This window comes from Coturnix japonica, chromosome 26 (assembly GCF_054131305.1).
Source record: "Coturnix japonica strain WE chromosome 26, WE-NBRP24, whole genome shotgun sequence".
Lineage (NCBI taxonomy): Eukaryota > Metazoa > Chordata > Aves > Galliformes > Phasianidae > Coturnix > Coturnix japonica.
This window is the reverse complement of record NC_140688.1, coordinates 3,717,964-3,740,828: the sequence shown is the minus strand read 5'-3', so window position 1 is coordinate 3,740,828 and position 22,865 is coordinate 3,717,964. Positions and strand designations below refer to the sequence as shown.

General features: G+C 47.6%; 1 pseudogene; it reads right to left on the bottom strand.

The window, feature by feature from the left end:
- Positions 1–12,084: 12,084 nt before the first annotated feature.
- LOC146756665 (uncharacterized) lies at positions 12,085–14,989 on the bottom strand (annotated as a pseudogene).
- Between the last annotated feature and the right edge of the window lie 7,876 nt (positions 14,990–22,865).

Below are 22,865 nucleotides of genomic sequence, written 5' to 3'. Positions count from 1 at the left end.
TGGGAGGCTGATGCAACTGGTAGCAGACACTTAGTTCAACAGCTGAGACTGAGCTGGGGACTTAACGATAAAAGCAAGGCAAGGAGGCAGCCATCTTATCCCAAAACAGGGAGCAGCACAAGTGCCCCTCCAGCTCTGCTGCACAGCAGCAGGCTGCACTACAGGACCTGCCTTCAAGCAGGGCTCTCTGCAGCTCACACCTGCACAGAGATCCCTTGCAGCTTGACATCAAGACTCCTTCTCAATACTGATCTTCTCTAAGGCACCTGTGGTTACTTTGGAGCTTTAATGTGCTCTATAAGGCTCTGCCTTAGTGGGACCGTTTGATTCCTTCCACACAAAGCCTTGAGCAAGTTTGGGACTAGGAGAGGATCCAGCCACATCCTAGCTCCTTACCTCTGTGGTCTGAAGACATGAGAAAGAAAGGGGAAGTACTCTGAGCCTCGTGACTCAATGGGATGGCCTCCTGTAGCTGTGCGTGTAACCCTACCCTCTATGCAGTAAATAACCAAGTGTATCCAGTCACCTCAGAAGGGGAGTTTTATTGGAGGTCTGAGTGGAGAAGAAAGTTGAGGACATACAACAAGGACAGGCTGTGCTGACTGGGGGATCTTTTGACTGACTGCAAGCACGTCTAAATGGGACGGCTACCCAGGAAAGAGCTGCAAAAATACTGTTAGAAAATGGTATGGCCATCCAACCATCCAGCAGGAGGTGCAGAAAAGCACCTGGTTCATGGAAGAACACTGTGAATGCAGCCCCCAACACACAAACACAGCAAGCCTCAGCGCAGATGGCAGCTGCCAGCAGAGCAGCCTGCTAGAGCACTGCCTCTACAGATCAGCAAGGGGAACACCTGGTGGCAAATGGATAAAATCCTCTGGCAGATGTCTGTACATCCTCTCAGGAGTGGAAGTAGCCTTGGGCTTGCTGAAATCAACCAAGCCCTCATAAAAGGGTTGGGAAAAGTACTTTGTGAAGGAAAATGATGTAGTTCTCAAAACCACCTGCTGCTGATGTTACCTAAAAGTGATGAGGGCTCACATTCCTTGTGTAAGGAAGTGCAAAATGGCGAGGAGTCAACTGGATTTTACACACTTCTCAAATAAACGGGATGGCTTACTTAAACACAGAAACAAATCAATAAAACATCCAAAAAACTCCTGAAAAGAGAGAGTATCTGACAGCACTGCAGCCAAACCAGCCTGTGACGGTCACTACCACAACCAGACAATGCTGTGCTGGGAATTTTAACCGAACCAGGAAGGCAACTGACCAAATAGTAGCAGTGCTAAACAGAATAATTATGGCATCGTGGACTTATTCCTCTTTGTGATGCCAAAGACAATGCACAACACACCAGGAAACACTCCAGCAATAACAGATGAAAGGCCATAAAACTGCAGTACACCGACTGCGCTCATTAGCAGGGAACGCTCTCAGCAGCGCGTGCCCTTTGCAGAAGGCACCTGGGCTGTGCTTTACTGACCTGCTGCTGCTCGGCCATGTTCTCAACGCGTGCTCCAGTCAGCCCACAGGCTGCCAGCTTCTCATCGTCTGTTCCAGAGCCCAGTGCCGGAGCTGCTGCAGATGCTGAACGTGCTCAGGGCCCGCAGCTGTGCGCTCAAGGCATCTGCAGCTGCCGGGACAGCCTGAACAAAAGCCTTGCCAGGGCTTTGCACAACCCCAGCTGAGGCATCAGGCAAGCGCTCAGCAAACAAAAGGTAACGCCATTTCAAGGGTCGCCAGAGGCACGTGTTGCCCGCAGGGTCCCCGAAGGGAAGCTGGGAACTGCCGGGGAGGAGGAGCAGGGGGAGTGCAAATTTCCACTTGGAGGCTTCACATTAAGGCACTCCAAAGGAGGCATCGGGGGGTTTAAAGCTTCCATCAATCCACTCGTGCACAGCTGCAGAGCGAGGCCGTCTCGTGTCTCCCGTGGCCCAGAGGAAGAACTGCAGTCCCAGCTGCGCTGTGTTACAGAGATCCAACCGGGCAGCAGAGCACGCTGACCTCCTCTGCTCCCTTCCTCACTGTCCCAGCTCCCAGCCCGTTCCCGTGCCCCTCGGAGCCCAGCCCGGGCTGCATGAACTGCCGCCCTGGTTGCAGCCCGTCTGGGCCAGCAAACCTGCTGCGCTGAGCGGGAGCTGGAGCCGGGACCAGGGTCCCGCCTGGGGTACGGCAGTGCGGGTTCCGCCCCGTCCGGGGCCGCTCCCCGCTCCTCTCCCGGTGCTGCTGGCAGGGGGCAGGAAGCGTGCGCTCCTCTGCACGAGCCACGAAGGGCACCTACCTTGGGTGTGGAGCAGGCTGCTCCCAGCTCTGGTGCAGGTAGCCGGGCTCCTCGGAGTCGCGTAGAGCAGAGGATGCCCTCAGCCCGGAGCTGGCCGCAGGACGGCCTTGGTGCACCTCCTGCCACCGCGGTGCTGCCCGGATGGCTTCCAGACAGGCTCTCGCCTCTTCCGCACAGGCTCAGGAAGGCAGGAATTCCCACAGCGAGCACGCCCAGAGCTCGTTTTCATGGCACATCTGCCCCCGGGGGATGGCGATGGGAAGGGGTGCGGGGGAGGAGGGTGGGAGGAATGGGGGCTGTGTTTTGTTACGCTAATGAAGCATCGCTTTCTGCCGGCTCTCTTTGCTTCCTTCGGTGGGGACATTCGCACACCCTTGTGGTCAGGCATCCCTCCCTTGCTGTCCTGGCGTTCCTGTTACTCCTAACCCCCACGAGTATGTCCCAGCAAGATGTAATCTCAGGTACAGCACCAGAGGACATTGTATGTTGAACACAACTCTTGCAATGGAACCGAGCTGTGGGTTGCAGCTTTACCCAAAAGCTGCGGTAAGAATACGACTATCCCCAGATCCTTGTCTAAGGGTCCTAATAAGTCTTCTGTGAAGCAATACTATGGAGTTCTGTGTGGGTTTTTGGTCTGTATGGTTGTCTGCTATAGATTCCCGTGTCAAAACCGTGTCAAAACCATCAAATCTTGTGATTTAAATAAAGGGATAGCTTTATTCAATTAAGGAAGGTGGTAAAGTGAGCAAAACAGAGCTGGGTGCTGAGGGGAGTCTGTACTCCGCCAGGGTGGCAATTTGAACAAAGGTTCTGCATTTGTACAGTTGTTATCTCTTTTATATATTCCAGTCATTCTTGTGGCTGTGCAGGTTATTGCTGCGGTCGTAGAGTGTTGTGGGGGTGAAAGTCAGCAGTCTTTTCCGTTATTCTTTGGTTATTTTCTAGCAGCTTATGTGCCCTGGCAATATGTAGTTTGCAGTGCTTGCTGCTTCTTAGTTTCCCTGCTTTACAACACGATTTACATTTTACAACACTGTTTCCAGGACTCCTGAGAAAGCACCACTGAGTTTCATTTGACTAACAAACTTAACCCTTACCTATCACAATCTCCCTTTTTCTATTTAATCCTGATTTTGTTCATTAAATCGTTTTACTGCTTCTTTAGCCCTTTGGAGGGTAGATTCATCCTCTTCCTTGCTACTGATACGTTCATATTCTTTTCTTACTAACATTAAATAGGCTGTTTCTAACCGACCCTTAACAATAGCAATAAGTGTATTGAACAGAAATGGTCCAAGAGTTAGTCTCAGGATTAATAAAATAAGAGGTCCTGCTAAAGTGGACAGCAAGGTAGTCAGCCAGGGAGAACAGTCAAACATTGATTCATACCAGCTTTGTTGCATCTCTCTCCTTTCTCCATTTTTCTAGTCCCTCTCGTAGTTTGGTCACTGTTTCTCTTACAACCCAAGTTTGGCAGCTTATACACAGCACTCCTCTCAAAGTGCGGTACACATCCCCCTCCCGCTGTAAAAAGATAAGGTCTAATGTATTGGGGTTGACCCTACGTACCCAGTGCAATACATTCCAAATTGCCACAGATACCAACTGACTGCCGTACATTTTGTGGGAATCAAGTGTTGTTTCTGCATTTAGAACAAGATACGAGTATTTCGTTTAAAGCTCTCAGCATCTAAGTGAAGCAATTTGTAGTTATTAAAAATTAGATTAAAGTCATACGTACAAAGACTGCAGCTCATTTCTGTCCAGCCATCTGAAATAGAACTACTGATTTTCGGTGCTGGACAAACAAGACCTGAGTAATAAAGGATCCAAAGAGGAGAAGTTAAAATAATTAACTGTATAACTGTATAAACTAACACAATGTATATATATATATATATAAGTCGTGATATACCTATACAAAAGTATAATTGAGGGTATGTGGAACTGTAACTGAGGGTACAAGTAGTGGAATAGTGTTCAAAGGAAAATGGGTTAAGGAGAAAGTGAGTTTATCTGCGCTGGTATGAGAGATTCTGTAGATATTCAAGACCCATCTGGGCGCCTACCTGTGCAACATGGTATAGGGAACTTGCTTTGACAGGGGGTTTGGACTCGATGATCTCTAGAGGTCCCTTCCAACCCCTACAATTCTGTGATTCTGTGAGAGTAATCCCCCTTCATTGTTCCCTCCCCCAGCAGGAACTTTTAGAGTGAGAGAGAGCCAGGGAAAGAGACTGCTGCTGTAAACAGGGAAGGGGGAGGTGGAGAGGACGGGGCAATGGAAGTGAGAATAGCCATCATGTGCAGAGATCTAGGAAACCTGAAATCCCAGTGTTAGCACTGGACACCTCTGGAGAGAAGGAGGCGAAAGTGAAATAGGATGTTAGTAGCTTATGTAATGATGAGAGTTTGGAAAATAAGAAAGTTTGGGACAGACACAGGCAGAAGAAAGAAGGACTGGCAAGGTATAAAAGGAATGTCAGGACGGAAGAGTGGTGAATGATATGAAAACTAACCAAAACAAAACTGATTGACGTACAGATATAAAAGTAATTGGGAATAAGAACAGCTGTTACTGTTGTGGTGCCAGAATAGGGCCGTAGGATCCAGAGATCCCCTCAGGGAGAGTTGGGGGGATGGGGTCTTGAAGATCCCAGGGAGGGCTCCTCCCCACTGGAAGGAAAGCAGTGTGCAAACTGCAATGGGAAATTGCATCTAGGGAAGCAGGATATAGAGGTTCATTTTCTGGTGGATATTGATGCTTCTTAGAAGCCATTGCCCAACAAGAAAAGGTTTCCTTTTTTGGATTAATTAAATATAAGCTAAGAAAACAAGTAGGAATACAGAAATTCTTGTACCTGCCAGGTTACTCTGGGAAGAAATTGAGTAAAACTGGAGCTAAGAGTGCGATTATATTGACTGATTAAAAACTGTAACTCTGGCTTTAACACAAACTGGGCAAAATATTGTGTCATGGTTTTGTAATGTTGCTGTCAATATTCCACATCATAACATTATGTGCAGTGTGGATCATTAGAAGCTTCATACTCCAGTTCCATGGAATAACAACGTTCCGAATACAAATCTCTCAGAAGAAAACTACATATCCCAGAGGACTTCATGGCCAGAGATAAGTCACACGTAGAGGACATATTTATAATCTTGCTCCCAGGCTGGAGCTCTCTTTTTTGGGCTGGGGGCCCTACGGGGCAGCTGCCCCCTGTCATTCCCAAAGGTAAATCTAGGTAACCTGTGACAGATTTTGGTGGAGATGGCGGGCATAAGCTGCTGCTTTTTAGCTTTTAGAACAAATCTCTCTTTGCTCTCAGAGAGCTTTGTTAGGGGAGTGATATCTTTTTGTAGCTGCTCACTGAGAGTGTGACCTTGAAAGTCCAGGCAAACTGTCAACGTTCAGGAGTAGCTGTAAACTCTGAGCATTGCTGTCTTGCTTTTGTAAAGAAAACAATGGGATTTCTTTCTCTCCCAGAGCACAGCTAGCTAGCTCTGACTTTTACAGCGCCTGCCAGCTACTGCCAGCTATGAGTCTGCTCTTTATTTTAGGAGCACTGCATAGGGGATTCAAAGCCATCATGTTCTTTGGAACTTATTGGCCCCTTCTTAATTTTTGGATTTCTTGTTATAGAATATATGCATTATACAACCAAGTAAGGGCATTGATGGAGACACCTGCCTGGTACTTCTATGCATTGTGGTATGATGTGAATTTTGACACTTGCATCCCAGATGAAATAGTTAATTTTACAATGACTAATTTCACAATTGCTAATTTCACAGCAGCTAATTTTACAAACACCACGATGTTCAATCTGGTTTCCAGGCTGCCTTATCAGTTTGCCGCACAGTTTTTGAAAACCGAGTTAGTGTTCATACTCGTGTTCATACTCATGTTCACGTCATGCGTCATGTTCACGTTCTATGCGGAAGTCCCCTCCAAAACAAAAAATGCTGACTGGCAAGGAATATGGAAAGGTTTAGGAAAAATCTTAGAAGTGTGGGGATCCGCAGTGTCATGGGATTTCACTCTTGAACACCTGAGGGACCCTGAGTAATTGAGTATTTGAGTCAGAGATATAAGGAGGTAAACCATACTTGGGGTTTGGTTTATGCTTACTGTACTTTGTATAATACTACCCAAGAGAGAGAGAGTTTCCTATCTGAGGTTCAAACCTCAAAAGAAAATCCCCAAGTTAATACTGATCAGTCACAGGAGTCACCAGTAATAATATCAGTTGCCCATGTGGAAGGAAGAAATGGAAACGGGTGTCCTTCTGTCTAGGACGAGAAGAAGGAGAAGCAGAGGAGGAGGCAGCAGAAGATCCAGGTAGGGGGTCTGGATTGGCACTGAGAAATGCAAAAAAACAAACAAACAAACAAAAAAAATACTAAGAGGCATGAAGAAGAGAGTGATGAGGAGGAAATCTCTATTACCATTCATCAATCTCTGAAGATGGATGAATTCCAAGGCTCAAGAAAGGAGTTTACATGGCATCAAAATGACGGTCTCTTGCCATATTGATTCGCTGCTGGGACAACGGGGGCAACAGCCTGTCTCTAGCTGGTAATGAATCTCACCAACTAGGAAGCATTGCCAGAGACCCAGCTATCGACAGAGAGATTAGCAGATGTTTGGATGGAGCTGGCACCCTCTGGACTGTTAACAGCCGTGAGGGAAATGTAACCTTTCAAAGATGCTTTGAAGCCTCAGACTATTAAGTGGGATACCATTGAAAAAGGTATCCAGTACCTGAGGGAAATGACCGTGGTGGAAATGTTGTATGACTCTGATCCACAAGACCGTGATCCTGAGAGAGTGAGGACCAAGCCTAGCATGTGGCAGAAACTCACAAGTACAGCACCAGAAAGATATGCACACACACTGGCAACAACATTTGGAAGATCTGAGGAACAAGAGAGAAGACCCCGAGTTTTTGAACTGATTATGACACTTCAAAACTATGAAGAGCAGCTCCCCCCAGTACGCACCACAGTTTCTGCCATCTCACGAGTAGAAGACTGATAGATGAAATGCACAAGAAACTATTTCCATCGACTAATTGTGTTGGTCGAGTAGTAGTATCAGAAACGACTGATGAAGGTCAGTCTCCATACGGGTCACCAGGTCTAGTGAAGGACCTGATCAAAATATTCCAATCCTACTCCTCACCTGTATCATCAAAAGTTTCAGCTATTAGACGCACGTGCTTTCCAGCTCGAGCAAGGAACAACAGTAAGATTGCACAGCGTGTTTCCATGTGGTGCTACCTACGGGACCACAGAGAAGACACGAGGAAGTGGCACGACCAACCTACTCCTGTACTACGAGCACGGGTGAGAGAACTACAAAACAGACCAACCACCAGTGGAGTTGCTCCATTCATCACAGGTAACCAATAGAGGGGCCCTGCCCTCAGTCTTGTCGGGGAGAGGGATAATAAGAGTTTATTGGACTGTGTGGATTAAATGGTCTGGCACAACAGAACCACAGAACCACTGCTGGACACCGGTGCACAGTGCACTCTAATGCCCTCGAATCACAAAGGGACAGAATCAATCCATATTTCTGGAGTGAATGGGGGCTCTCAAGAATTGACTGTGTTGGAGGCCGAAATAAGCCTCACTGGTAAAGACTGGCAAAAACATCCTATTGTGACTGGCCCAGTGGCTCCATGTATACTTGGTATTGATTACCTCAGAAGGATCCGAAGAGGTATTGATGGGCCTCTGGAATAGCTGCTGTAGATATGGACATTAAGAAGCTGTCTGTTTTGCCTGGCCTGACAGAGGACCCATCTGTTGTGGGGCTGCTACAAGTAAAAGAGCAGAAGGTACCGATTGCTACAAAGACAGTGCACAGACGGCAGTATCGCACCATCAGGGATTCCTTGCTCCCCATTCATGATTTGACTCACCAGTGGGAGAATCAGGGAGTGATCAGCAAAACGCAGTCACCTTTTAACAGCCCCATATGGCCAGTGCGTAAAGCCAGTGGAGAATGGAGGCTGAGGGTAGACTACCATGGCCTGAATGAGGTCACACCCGCACTGAGTGCTGCTCTGCGGGACATGTTGGAACTCCAGTACGAGCTGGAGTCAAAAGCAGCCAAATGGTATGCCACCACTGACATTGCTAATGCCTTCTTCTCCATTCCTTTGGCTGCAGAATGTCGGCTGTTGGGGTACAAAGCTGTCTTTGCAAGGATTTATGAGTGCATACAGTAGTTCTGAGTAGATGGAGTGTTCTAGAATAGCTGAGTAAGGCCTGCAGATTAAGAGTTAGTGGGTGGGGTGTTTAGTTAGGTGTGTGTAGAGGCTCTCTCGCGTGCATCGGGTTTTGCGTAGAAGGTGTACGTGTCTGCACAGGATTTAGGATGGTATATAAGGAGTGTGACGCAGCGAAAAAATGAGAGAAGACATCATGGCATCCATGTTTGTGTCTCTCCCCCGGAAAGTCAAGGTCCTGGGATAAGTCAGGTTAATTTGCAGATACGTCAGTAGGCCACAGTTTGCCTTCACCTGGAGGGGCATTCAGTATACTTGGAACCGTTTGCCCCAGGGGTGGATACACAACCCAACCATTTGCCATAGGTTGGTCCAAACTGTACTGGAACAGGGTGGTGCTCCTGAACTCCTGAAGTACATTAATGACATTGTTGTGAGGGGCGATACAGCAGAGGACGTTTTCACAAAAGGAGAGCAAATAATCCAAATTCTTTTACAAGCTATTAAGCAAAGCAAAGGGCCTGCCCAGGAAATTCAGTTCCTAGGTATAAAGTAGCAGGATGGACATAGTCACATCCCAGCTGATGTGATCGAAAAACTCACTGCCATGTCTACATCAACTAGCAAGAATGAGGCACAGTCTTTCCTGGGTGTAGTAGGCTTTTGGAGGATGCACGTTCCAAACTACAGCCCTACACCTTTATCAGGTAACACAGAAGAAGATTAGTTTTGGATAGGGCCCTGAACAGCAGAAGGCTTTTGAGCAGATTAAACAAGAGGTACCCTGTGCCGTGGCCGTGGGGCCAGTATGGATGGGACAGGATGTAAAGAACATCCTCTACACTGCTGCTGGAGAGAAAGGTCCCACTCGAAGTTTGTGGCAAAGAGCCTCAGGAGAGACCTGAGGCTGACCCCTGGGATTTTGGAGTTGAGCATACAAGGAGTCCGAAGAGTGCTACACTCCAACTGAGAAGGAGATCTTAGCTGTGTATGAGGGGATTCAGGCTGCTTCCGAAGTAGTTGGTACTGAAACACAGCTCCTTCTGGCACCTCGACTGTCAGTGCTGAACTGGATGTACAAAGGAGAGGTTCCCTCCACCCATCGTGCTACTGATGCCACCTGGAGCAAGTGGATTGTGATGATTACACAACAAGCTCAGATGGGGAACCTCAGCCTTCCAGGGATCCTAGAGGTGATCATGGACTGGCCTGAAGGTAAAAAGTTTGGAACATCAGCAGCAGAAGAGGTGTCATAGTACCATAGTCTCGTGCAGGTTGGAAGGGACCTTAGAGATCATTGAGTCCAACCCCCCGGGATTGAAGCCTCCTGTGTAGCAGAGCGGCACTTCTACCACTTGCGCCACAGGGGGGATTCACGTGCTAAAGAGGCCCCACCATACAGCGAGCTTCCAGAAAATGAAAAGAAATATGCCCTGTTCTCTGATGGATCATGTCACATCGTAGGGAAGCATCGCAAATGGAGCCCCACACAACAGGTTGCAGAGGCTACTGAAGGTAAAGGAGAATCAAGTCAGTTTGCAGAGGTAAAGGCTGTCCAGCTGGCCTTAGATGTTGCTGAAAGGGAGAGGTGGCCAATGCTTTATCTTTTATACTGACTCATGGATGGTGGCAAATGCCTCATGGGGGTGGTTACAGCAGTGGGAAAAAAGTAACTGGCAACGGAGGGGTAAACCAATCTGGGCTGCTGGACTGTGGAAAGACATTGAAACCCGAAGGTACGGTTGTAAAGGTGTGTCATGTGGATGCACACGTGCCCAAGAGTCAGGCTACTGAAGGACAACAGAACAACCATCAGGCAGATTGAGCTGCCAGAATTGAGGTTTCTCAAATTGACTTGGACTGGCAGAATAAGGGTGAGTTATTTCTAGCTCGATGGGCTCATGAGACCTCGGGCCATCAGGAAACAGATGTGACATATAAGTGGGCCGGAGACCGAGGGGTGGACTTAACTATGGACACTATTGCGCAGGTTACTCATGACTGTGAAACACGTGCCGTAATTAAACAAGCCAAGAGGTGAAACTTCTCTGTGAGCAAGGACAATGGCAGAAGGTTAAATACAGGGAGGAGTGGCAGGTTGATTATATCACCTTGCCACCATCTCACAATTGAATAGTGAAAAAAGACCGCATAGTAGATGAAAAGGGAACACTTTGCTACAGAAAGGGAAAGGGGGCCTCACTAAGGCAAAGGGTAGTTACTGATAGATAGTTTATGTTAAGGGGGGGCAGAGAGGTGGAATAGCAGACACTAATTTTGAGAAAACAAGGAGATGAAGGCCATGAAGAGAAGGGTGGAAGAGCCCCAGAACAGTGTGGTGATTAGATGTCCACAGAGCAAGCTGGAATGAGTTTGGGGGGTGCCCCTCCCGCAGGGTCGAAAGTTTACAGCGAGGAAGATGATGAGCCTTCATCCCACAACCACCCCCACAACTCAGTACACATACGCAAGGGGGGAGGGACTGCATGCTAATGGGGTCTCATGAATATAATTAATATGTATCCAAATTCCTGCAAACTATTGATTATGTATTAGTTCAGCCTATATCTGTTGCACATTTTGTCCTAACGGTGTGCAAGTAAGGTGAAGCTATCCCCCATGCACCAGGGTGTATGCGCATCACTCATTAAACATACCTGCTTTATAACTGCTTCGTGGTTATGGAGTTGGATTACGCAAGTCACAATGGCAAGTATTATGTGCTTACCATGGTGAAAGCAAACACTGGGTGGCTTGACACATACACAGTACCCATACTACCACCTGAAACACCGCACTGAATCTTGAGAAGCAAGTCCTATGGTGACATGGCACCCAAGAAAGATATGAATCTGAAAATGAGACACAATTCAAACGTTTCCGTGACATGGCACCCAAGAAAGATATGAATCTGAAAATGAGACACAATTCAAACATTTCCTTAGAAAAACATTGGGTTTATCATATCCCCTACAGTGACCAGCTTCTGGTAAAATTGAACAATGGGTTGTTGAAAGCTATGTTGAAAGCAATAGATGGTGGAACACTGAAGCACTGGGAGAAGCATTGGGCAGAAGCCACTTGGTTGGTCAGTATGAGAAGATCTGTCAATCATGAGGGTCCTAGCCAATCCAGCCCCCTGCACAATGTAGAGAGAGATAAGATCCCTGTAGTACATGTAAAGAACATGTTGGGAAAAGCCGTTTGGGTCCTTCCAGCCTCTGGAAAGGGCAAACCACTTGGTGAAATATTTTTTGCCCAGGGACCTGGGAGCACTTGGTGGGTGACGCAGAAAGAAAGGGCATGTTCAATATGTACCACAAAGGAATTTGAGGTTTGGGCAGTGCAGTCAGTAATTCTATGTATATATATATAAATAGACCCGTGTGTGTCATACATTTTAATTTTTGTTTATTTATATGTATTTTAAGCATATTATAGCGATGTAGAATAAGAGATGGAATGGGATGGTTTGGTAATATTTTTTCTATTGGTATTTCTCATCATATCATCATGTGGAGCACAGAGAAGAACTACACATCCCAGAGGACCTCAGTTTCAATTAGACTGTATTATATTGTGTAATCTTGCATCCCAACATCATAGTTAGTAAGGTAAGTCTTCCTCCTTAGATTGTTGCTGCTGCTCTGTTTGTTTCCCTGAGCCCAGCTCCCATCTCCCTACCCCCTTTCCCTTCCCATTTTTGGGGGGCAGGGAGCCCAAAAGACTGCTAACCCCCTGTCACGGACATAGTTTGATCTAGATAACACCGTGACACTCTCCTGTATGGATGCTTCAATTCAGAACTCCCTTCGAAGCTCTTCCCACACTCAGGACACTTTCAGGGTCTCTCTTCCGTGTGGATGCACTGATGGCACTTCAAAGCACGCCTCGTGGCAAAGGTCTTCCCACACACAGAGCACTTATATGGTCTCACTCCTGTGTGGATGCGCTGGTGCACCTTCAATTCAGAGCTCCTTTTGAAGCTCTTCCCACACACAGGACACGTATAGGGTTTCTCTCCTGTATGGATGCGCTGGTGCAGCTTCAAATCATAGCTGCTTTTGAAGCCCTTCCCACACTCAGTGCACTTAAATGGTCTCTCTCCTGTGTGGATGCGATGGTGGTACTTCAAAACAGAACTGTTTTTGAAGCTCATCCCACACTCAGAGCACTTATATGGTCTCTCTCCTGTGTGGATGCGCTGGTGCCATTTCAATTCATAGCTGTTTTTGAAGCTCTTCCCACATTCATTGCACTTATATGGTCTCTCTCCTGTGTGGATGCGCTGGTGGCGCATCAAATGAGAATGACGTTCGAAGCTCTTCCCACATTCAGTGCACTTAAATGGTCTCTCTCCTGTGTGGATGCGCTGGTGCGATTTCAATTCATAGCTGCTTTTGAAGCTCTTCCCACATTCAGTGCACTTAAATGGTTTCTCTCCTGTGTGGATGCGATGGTGGTAGGCGAGTTGGGAATTATATTTGAAGCACTTCCCACACTCAGTGCACTTATATGGTCGCTCTCCTGTGTGGATGCGATGGTGGTCGGTGAGGTAGGAACTCCTTTTGAAGCTCTTCCCACATTCAGTGCACTTAAATGGTCTCTCTCCTGTGTGGATGCGCTGGTGCGATTTCAATTTGTAGCTGCTTTTGAAGCTCTTCCCACATTCAGTGCACTTAAATGGTCTCTCTTCTGTGTGGATGCGCTGGTGTGATTTCAATTCATAGCTGCTTTTGAAGCTCTTCCCACATTCAGTGCACTTAAATGGTTTCTCTCCTGTGTGGATGTGATGGTGGTAGGCGAGTTGGGAATTATATTTGAAGCACTTCCCACACTCAGTGCACTTATATGGTCGCTCTCCTGTGTGGACACGTTGGTGCCTTTTGAGTTTATAACTATCTTTGAAGTTCTTCCCACACTCAGCACACTTGTACAGTCTCTCTCTTCTGTGGATACACTGGTGGGAAGTGAGGTTCCCAGTGTCCATGAAATTCTTTCCACAATCAGAGCACTCAAAGGCTCTCTCTCCTGTGTACATGCACTGCTGGCCAGTGGGGTGGACTCTCCTTTTCATGCTCTCTGCAGAATCACAGAACTCGTAATGCCTCTTTGCTGAGTCCATGCACTGGCGGTTAGTGATGCTGGAATCTGTTTTAAAGCTTTTCTCACACTCAGTGCACGGATTCTGCTTTTTCATCCGGCACGCATCCTTGCTCCTGGTTTCCTCAGGCTGCTTTGGACCTATGGTGAAGTCCACTGGCTTCCTCAATGTCATTCCCAGATGCGTTCCCAGGGGCTTCTTGATGTGCTCACCCTGACCTTGCTGCAGGCCTTCCTGGACACCCCTTCTGATTTCTTCCACAGAGATGTGACCCCACTGTCTATCTGCTACACAACTTCTCTGCAGAACCTCCTTTGCATTTTTGATCCCACCAGCTGCTGGATGACAGAGAAAATGCAGCAATAGCACACGGTGCCCAAAATAAAACAAAGGCAGAGAAGGCTCTTACAGCCCCATCATTCCCCTTCCCTCCACCATCTCACCTGGGATGAGGTCTCCTGGCATGGCCTCAGGGCTACGCACATCTGGGATCCAGGGGTCTTCCCCACTTTCAAGCAGGGAGATCACCACGGGCTTGGGGCCTGGAAATGGAGCTTCAGGGAGAGAAACAGGGAACAAGAGAGCATTTCCCTCATTCTGGCACAGTGCCTGTTCAACAGGTCACTCTGTCTCCCTCCCCAAGGAGAAACCACCATTTGGGCCTGAATGACACCACGCCTACAGCTTCCCTTGGAGCAAAGAATGCTTTGACGTCTCTGAACATCATGAAGGAATATTTTTTCATTCAAATTAACTTTACAACAGCTTATTTATTTTCTTACAATCTACCAGAGGTCAAGGCATCAAAATGTTGACGGCAATTGCATGGAAAATCATAAATTCCAAAGCCGTAACCAGGGAGTCATCTGTGAGTTGGAGCTGGTGGCACCATGCAACACACAACACAAGGGCTGGTTTTCTCCCTCCTGGCTGATGCCTGCTTGCCAGCACTGACTCTGCAGCTTTGATCACAGTGCCATGCATACTAATCCCTTCTGAAACTCATGCTTCTCAGTATCTCCTTTCTTGCTGGCACTGCTGTGTTAGTCAATATGTAGCTGCATGGCCATTATCCAAGGCCCGGCTTGCAGAGGCTCATTCTGCACAGTCAAAGGTGCCCTAACGAGGAGGAAAGGCAGACAAGCTCTCACCCAGCGAGGCCACACACTGGTATGTCTCCAGCATCACATCCCGGTAGAGCTCTCGTTGCACAGGGTCCAGCAGCGCCCACTCCTCCCTGCTGAAATACACGGCCACCTCCTCAAAGCTCACGGGCTCCTGCAAGCAAAGAGGCTCCTTGCTGGGAACAACCAAGGCCCAGACAAACCGCTCGCACAGGACAGAACCTCCCATCCCAGCCGCTTCTCTGTCCCCAGCACACACATGCTGCGTGAGGGCATCTCCCTCTTCCCCTGCATTCACATCCCTGGCCATTTGGCCTCTCCTGCCTGCTTCCCCAACCCCTACCTCAGCTGGATGTGCTGCGGCCATTTGCTGCTCTCCTGCAGGCTGGGATGATCACGGCTGGAAGGCAGAAGTTGAACTGGAGCCTGCAGGGAGAAGAGAAATGGCAGGGGAGCTGTGAGGGAATGCAGCAGTCCCAGTCCCAGCTCAGCCCCTCTGCAGGGCGCTGCCTGGCCTTGCAGAGGAAGACAATGAGCTGCAGCACAGGAAACAGTCTGGCTCAAAGAGATGAACCGTCACAAAGCTGTCTCAGACTGGGAGGCTGAAACAACTGGTAGCTGACACTTAGTTCAACAGCCGAGACTGAGCTGGGGACTAAAGAGAAAGCAAGGCAAGGAGGCAGCCATCTTACCCCAAATCAGGGAGCAGCCCAAGTGCCCCTCCAGCTCTGCTGCACAGCAGCAGGCTACACTGCAGGACCGCCCTCAAGCAGGGCTGTCTCTGCAGCTCACACCTGCACAGAGATACCTTGCAGCTTGACGTCAAGACTCCTTCTCAAAACAGACTTTCTGTAAGACACCTGTGGTTACTTTGGAGCTTTCTTGTGTTCTCTAAGGTTCAGCCTTAGAGGGACTGTGCAGTTATGATTCCTTCCACACAAACCCTTGAGCACGCTTGGGACTAGGAGAGGATCCAGCCACATCCTAGTGAACAGCGATGCAAGAAACAGAGGCTCTGGTGGAATTTAGAACAAAGGGGGGGCTAGAGGGAGATAGTTATATGTAGTTTGTAGGTGGGAAAAGGAATGATCTAGTTAGAATAACAAGAAATGGAGACAATGGCTCTGGGAGAGCAGGAAGGATGCAGATAAGAAGTGAGATCTCCCTGAGACACCTGGGGAGGAGAGGATTAGAAGTTTAAATATCAGAAGAGGAGTTGCATCTCCCTGATAAGATGGGCGATAACAAGAGGGGGGTCTGCATGCTAAAGAACTATTGAATATGTATCAGAATTTCGAGAACTCATTGACTATGTATTAGATGTACCTATATCTATGTCACGATTTTACAAATCGGTGTGCAAGTTTGGTTGGAGCTATCCCCCTTGCACCCGGCACTGCACAACACTGGAATAAACATACCTGCTTTATAACCCATCTCTGGATTATAGAGTTTGATTCCGCAATCACTAGCACCTTACCTCTGTGGGCTAAAGACACGAGAAAGAAATGGGAACTACTCTGAGCCTCGTGACTCGATGGGAGTGCCACCTGTAGGTGTGTGTGTATCCCTACCCTCTATGCAGTAAATAACCAAGTGTATCCAGCCACCTCCGATCCTGTTTGTCACTACTAAATCACTACAGCATATCCCTATTATATCAACAAATATAAGCCTGTTTCTCCCTTAGGAGTGTATACTGTGTTTCGATCCACCTGTGACCAATGGGGAAAGTCTGTAGGATGGCAAGAAGGGAAACAAACTGACAACAAGAGACATTAAGTGCATCCCAAACTCTTCTGTGAATGACTGCTTATTGTCTACCTTTGCTGCGGGAATGGGAAAAGGGAGTTTTATTGGAGGTCTGAGTGGTGAAGAAAGTTGAGAATATACAACAAGGACAGTCTGTGCCAACTGGGGATCTTTCGACTGACAGCAAGCACGCCTAAAGGGGATGGCTACCCAGGAAAGAGCTGCAGAAATACTGTTAGAATATGGTATGGCCATCCAACCATCCAGCAGGAGGTGCAGAAAAGCACCTGGTTCATGGAAGAACACTGAATGCAGCCCCCAACACACAAACACAGCAAGCCTCAGCGCAGATGGCAGCTGCCAGCAGAGGAGCCTGCTAGAGCACTGCCTCTACAGATCCGTGAGAGGAACACCTGGTGGCAAATGGATTAAATCCTCTGGCAGATGTCTGTACATCCTCTCAGGAGTGGAAGTAGCCTTGGGCTTGCTGAAATCAACCAAGCCCTCATAAAAGGGTTGGGAAAAGTACTTTGTGAAGGAAAATGATGTAGTTCTCAAAACCACCTGCTGCTGATGTTACCTAAAAGTGATGAGGGCTCACATTCCTTGTGTAAGGAAGTGCAAAATGGCGAGGAGTCAACTGGATTTTACACACTTTTCAAATAAACAGGATGGCTTACTTAAACACAGAAACAAATCAATAAAACATCCAAAAAACTCCTGAAAAGAGAGAGTATCTGACAGCACTGCAGCCAAACCAGCCTGTGACGGTCACAACCACAACCAGACAATGCTGTGCTGGGAATTTTAACTCAACCAGGAAGGCAACTTATCAAATAGTAGCAGCTCAAAACAGAACAATTAAGGCAATAAACAACCACGTGGTTACAACAGCCTTGTTGAGCCCTTGTTAGAGCACTCCATTATACCTGCATTACATCAATGAATACATTCCTCCCTCTCTCTTCAGCTGAGCACGCAGACTGCGCTCACTGCCAGGGGACGCTCTCAGCAGCGCGTGCCCTTTGCAGAAGGCACCTGGGCTGTGCTTTACTGACCTGCTGCTGCTCGGCCGTGTTCTCAACGCGTGCTCCAGTCAGCCCACAGGCTGCCAGCTTCTCATCGTCTGTTCCAGAGCCCAGTGCCGGAGCTGCTGCAGATGCTGAACGTGCTCAGGGCCCGCAGCTGTGCGCTCAAGGCATCTGCAGCTGCCGGGACAGACTCAACAAAAGCCTTGCCAAGGGTTTGCACAGCCCCAGCTGAGGCATCAGGCAAGCGCTCAGCAAACAAAAGGTAACGCCATTTCAAGGGTCGCCAGAGGCACGTGTTGCCCGCAGGGTCCCCGAAGGGAAGCTGGGAACTGCCGGGGAGGAGAAGCAGGGGGAGTAGAAATTCCCTCTTGGAGGGTTCACATTAAGACACTCCAAAGGAGGCACCGGGGAGTTTAAAGCTTCCATCAATCCACGCGTGCAGAGCGAGGCCGTCTCGTGTCTCCTGTAGCCCAGAGGAAGAACTGCAGTCCCAGTTGCTCTGTGTTACAGAGATCCAACCGGGCAGCAGAGCACGCTGACCTCCTCTGCTCCCTTCCTCACTGTCCCAGCTCCCAGCCCGTTCCCGTGCCCCTCGGAGCCCAGCCCGGGCTGCATAAACTGCTGCCCTGGTTGCAGCCCGTCTGGGCCAGCAAACCTGCTGCGCTGAGTGGGAGCTGGAGCCGGGACCAGGGTCCCGCCTGGGGTACGGCAGTGCGGGTTCCGCCCCGTCCGGGGCCGCTCCCCGCTCCTCTCCCGGTGCTGCTGGCAGGGGGCAGGAAGCGTGCGCTCCTCTACACGAGCCACGAAGGGCAACTACCTTGGGTGCGGAGCAGGCTGCTCCCAGCTCTGGTGCAGGTAGCCGGGCTCCTCGGAGTCGCGTAGAGCAGAGGACGCCGAGTGCCCTGAGCCCGGAGCTGGCCGCAGGACGGCCTTGGTGCACCTCCTGCCACCGCGGTGCTGCCCGGATGGCTTCCAGCCAGGCTCTCGCCTCTTTCGCACAGGCTCAGGAAGGCAAGAATTCCCACAGCGAGCACGCCCGGAGCTCGTTCTCATGGCACATCTGCCCTCGGGGGAGGGCGATGGGAGGGGTGTAGGGGAGAACGGTTTGAGGGAGGGAGGAATGGGGGCTGTGTTTTGTTACGCTAATGAAGCATCGCTTTCTGCCGGCTCTCTTTGCTTCCTTCGGTGGGGACATTCGCACACCCTTGTGGTCAGACATCCCTCCCTTGCTGTCCTGGCGTTCCTTTCACTCCTCTCCCCCACGAGTATGTCCCAGCAAGAGGCAATCTCCGGTACAGCACCAGAGGACATTGTATGTTGAACAGAACTCTTGCAATGGAACCGAGCTGTGGGTAGCAGCTTTACCCAAAAGCTGCGGTAAGAATACGACTATCCCCAGATCCTTGTCTAAGGGTCCTAATAAGTCTTCTGTGAAGCAATACTATGGAGTTCTGTGTGGGTTTTTGGTCCGTATGGTTGTCTGCTATAGATTCCCGTGTCAAAACCAGGCAAAGTCTTGTGATTTAAATAAAGGGATAGCTTTATTCAATTAAGGAAGGTGGTAAAGTGAGCAAAACAGAGCTGGGTGCTGAGGGGAGTCTGTACTCCGCCAGGGTGGCAATTTGAACAAAGGTTCTGCATTTGTACAGTTGTTATCTCTTTTATATATTCCAGTCATTCTTGTGGCTGTGCAGATTATTGCTGCGGTCGTAGAGTGTTGTGGGGGTGAAAGTCAGCAGTCTTTTCCTATATCTTTGGTTATTTTCTAGCAGCTTATGTGCCCTGGCAATGTGTAGTTTGCAGTGCTTGCTGCTTCTTAGTTTCCCTGCTTTACAACACGATCTACATTTTACAACACTGTTTACATTCCAGGACTCCTGAGAAAGCACCACTGAGTTTCATTTGACTAACAAACTTACCCTTACCTATCACAATCTCCCTTTTTCTATTTAATCCTGATTTTGTTCATTAAATCGTTTTACTGCTTCTTTAGTCCTTTGGAGGGTAGATTCATCATCTTCCTTGCTACTGATACGTTCATATTCTTTTCTTACTAACATTAAATAGGCTGTTTCTAACCGACCCTTAACAATAGCAATAAGTGTATTGAACAGAAATGGTCCAAGAGTTAGTCTCAGGATTAATAAAATAAGAGGTCCCGCTAAAGTGGACAGCAAGGTAGTCAGCCAGGGAGAACAGTTAAACATTGATTCATACCAGCTTTGTTGCATCTCTCTCCTTTCTCCCTTTTTCTAGTCCCTCTCGTATTTTGATGACTATTTCTCTTACAACCCCAGTATGGTCAGCTTATACCCAGCACTCCTCTCAAAGTGCGGTACACATCCCCCTCCCGCTGTAAAAAGATAAGGTCTAATGTATTGGGGGTGACCCTACGTACCCAGTGCAATACATTCCAAATTGCCACAGACACCAACTGACTGCCATACATTTTGTGGGAATCAATTGTTGTTTCTGCATTTAGAACAAGATACGAGTATTTCGTTTCAAGCTCTCAGCATCTAAGTGAAGCAATTTGTAGTTATTAAAAATTAGGTAAAATCCATAAGTACAAAGACTGCAGCTCATTTCTGTCCAGCCATCTGAAATAGAACTACTGATTTTCGGTGCTGGACAAACAAGACCTGAGTAATAAACGATCCAAAGAGGAGAAGTTAAAATAATTAACCGAATAATTGTATAAACAAACACAATGTATATATATATATATATAAGTCGTGATATACCTATACAAAAGTATAATTGAGGGTATGTGGAACTGTAACTGAGGGTACAAATAGTGGAATAGTGTTCAAAGGAAAATGGGTTAAGGAGAAAGTGAGTTTATCTGTGCTGGTATGAGAGATTCTGTAGATATTCAAGACCCAACTGGGTGCCTACCTGTGCAACATGGTGTAGGGAACTTGCTTTGACAGGGGGTTTGGACTCGATGATCTCTAGAGGTCCCTTCCAACCCCTACAATTCTGTGATTCTGTGAGAGCAATCCCCCTTCATTGTTCCCTCCCCCAGCAGGAACTTTTAAAGTGAGAGAGAGCCAGGGAAAGAGACTGCTGCTGTAAACAGGGAAGGGGGAGGTGGAGAGGATGGAGCAATGGAAGTGAGAATAGCCATCATGTGCAGAGATCTAGGAAACCTGAAATCCCAGTGTTAGCACTGGACACCTCTGGAGAGAAGGAGGCGAAAGTGAAATAGGATGTTAGTAGCTTATGTAATGATGAGAGTTTGGAAAATAAGAAAGTTTGGGACAGACACAGGCAGAGGAAAGAAGGACTGGCAAGGTATAAAAGGAATGTCAGGACGGAAGAGTGGTGAATGATATGAAAACTAACCAAAACAAAACTGATTGACGTACATATAGAAAAGGAACTGGGAATAAGAACAGCTCTTACTGTTGTGGTGTTAGAATAAGGCAGTAGGACCCAGACATCCCCTCATGGAGAGGCGAGGGGGGATGGGGTCTTGAACAGCCCAGGGTGGGCTCCTCCCCACTGGAAGGAAAGCAGTGTGCAAACTGCAATGGGAAATTGCATCGAGGAAAGCAGGATAAAGAGGTTCATTTTCTGGTGGATATTGATGCTTCTCAGAAGCTATTGCCCAACAGGAAAGGTTTCCTTTTTTGGATTAATTAAATATAAGCTAAGAAAACAAGTAGGAATACAGAAATTCTTGTACCTGCCAGGTTACTCTGGCAAGAAATTGAATAAAACTGGAGCTAAGAGTGCGATGATATTGACTGATTAAAAACTGTAACTCTGGCTTTAACACAAAGTGGCCAAAATATTGTGTCATGGTTTTGTAATGTTGCTGTCAATATTCCACATCATAACATTACGTGCAGTTTGGATCATTAGAAGCTTCATACTCCAGTTCCATGGAATAACAACGTTCCGAATACTCATCTTTCAGAAGAAAACTACATATCCCAGAGGACTTCATGGCCAGAGATAAGTCACACGCAGAGGACATATTTATAATCTTGCTCCCAGGCTGGAGCTCTCTTTTTTGGGCTGGGGGCCCTACGGGGCAGCTGCACCCTGTCATTACCAAACATAAATCTAGGTAACCTGTGACAGATTTTGGTGGAGATGGCGGGCATAAACTGCTGCTTTTTAGCTTTTGGAACAAATCTCTCTTTGCTCTCAGAGAGCTTTGTTAGGGGAGTGATATCTTTTCATAGCTGCTCACTGAGAGTGTGACCTTGAAAGTCCAGGCAAACTGTCAACATTCAGGAGTAGCTGTAAACTCTGAGCATTGCTGTCTTGCTTTTGTAAAGAAAACAATGGGATTTCTTTCTCTCCCAGAGCACAGCTAGCTAGCTTTGACTTTTACAGTGCCTGCCAGCTACTGCCAGCTATGAGTCTGCTCTTTATTTTAGGAGCACTGCATAGGGGATTCAAAGCCATCATGTTCTTTGAAACTTACTGGCCCTTCTTAATTTATTGATTTCTTGTTATAGAATATATGCATTATACAACCAAGTAAGGGCATTGATGGAGACACCTCCCTTGTACTTCTATGCAATGTGGTATGATGTGAATTTTGACACTTGCATCCCAGATGAAATAGTTAATTTTACAATGACTAATTTCACAATTGCTAATTTCACAGCAGCTAATTTTACAAACACCACGATGTTCAATCTGGTTTCCAGGCTGCCTTATCAGTTTGCCGCACAGTTTTTGAAAACCGAGTTAGTGTTCATCCTTGTGTTCATACTCATGTTCATGTTATCATTATCAATATATATGAATGTACTTCTCTCCATTCGTTCTATGCGGAAGTCCCCTCCAAAACAAAAAATGCTGACTGGCAGGGAATATGGAAAGGTTTAAGAAAAATCTTAGAAGCGTGGGGACCCGCAGTGTCATGGGATTTCACTCTTGAACACCTGAGGGACCCTGAGAAATTGAGTATTTGAGTCAGAGATCTAAGGAGGTAAACCATACTTGGGGGTTGGCTTATGCTTACCGTGCTCTATATACTACTACCCTGGAGAGAGAGAGTTTCCGATCTGAGGTTCAAGCCTCAAAAAAAAAAAATCCCCAAGTCAACTCTGATCAGTCACAGGAGGCACCAGTAACAATATCAGTTGCCCCTGTGGAAGGAAGAAATGGAAACAGGTGTCCTTGTGTCTAGGATGAGAAGAAGGAGAAGCAGAGGAAGAGGCAGCAGAAGATCCAGGTAGGGGGTCTGGATTGGCACTGAGAAATGCAAAAAAAACTAAAAAACAAAAAAACTAAGAGGCATGAAGAAGAGAGTGATGAGGAGGAAATCTCTATTACCATTCATCAACCTCTGAAGAT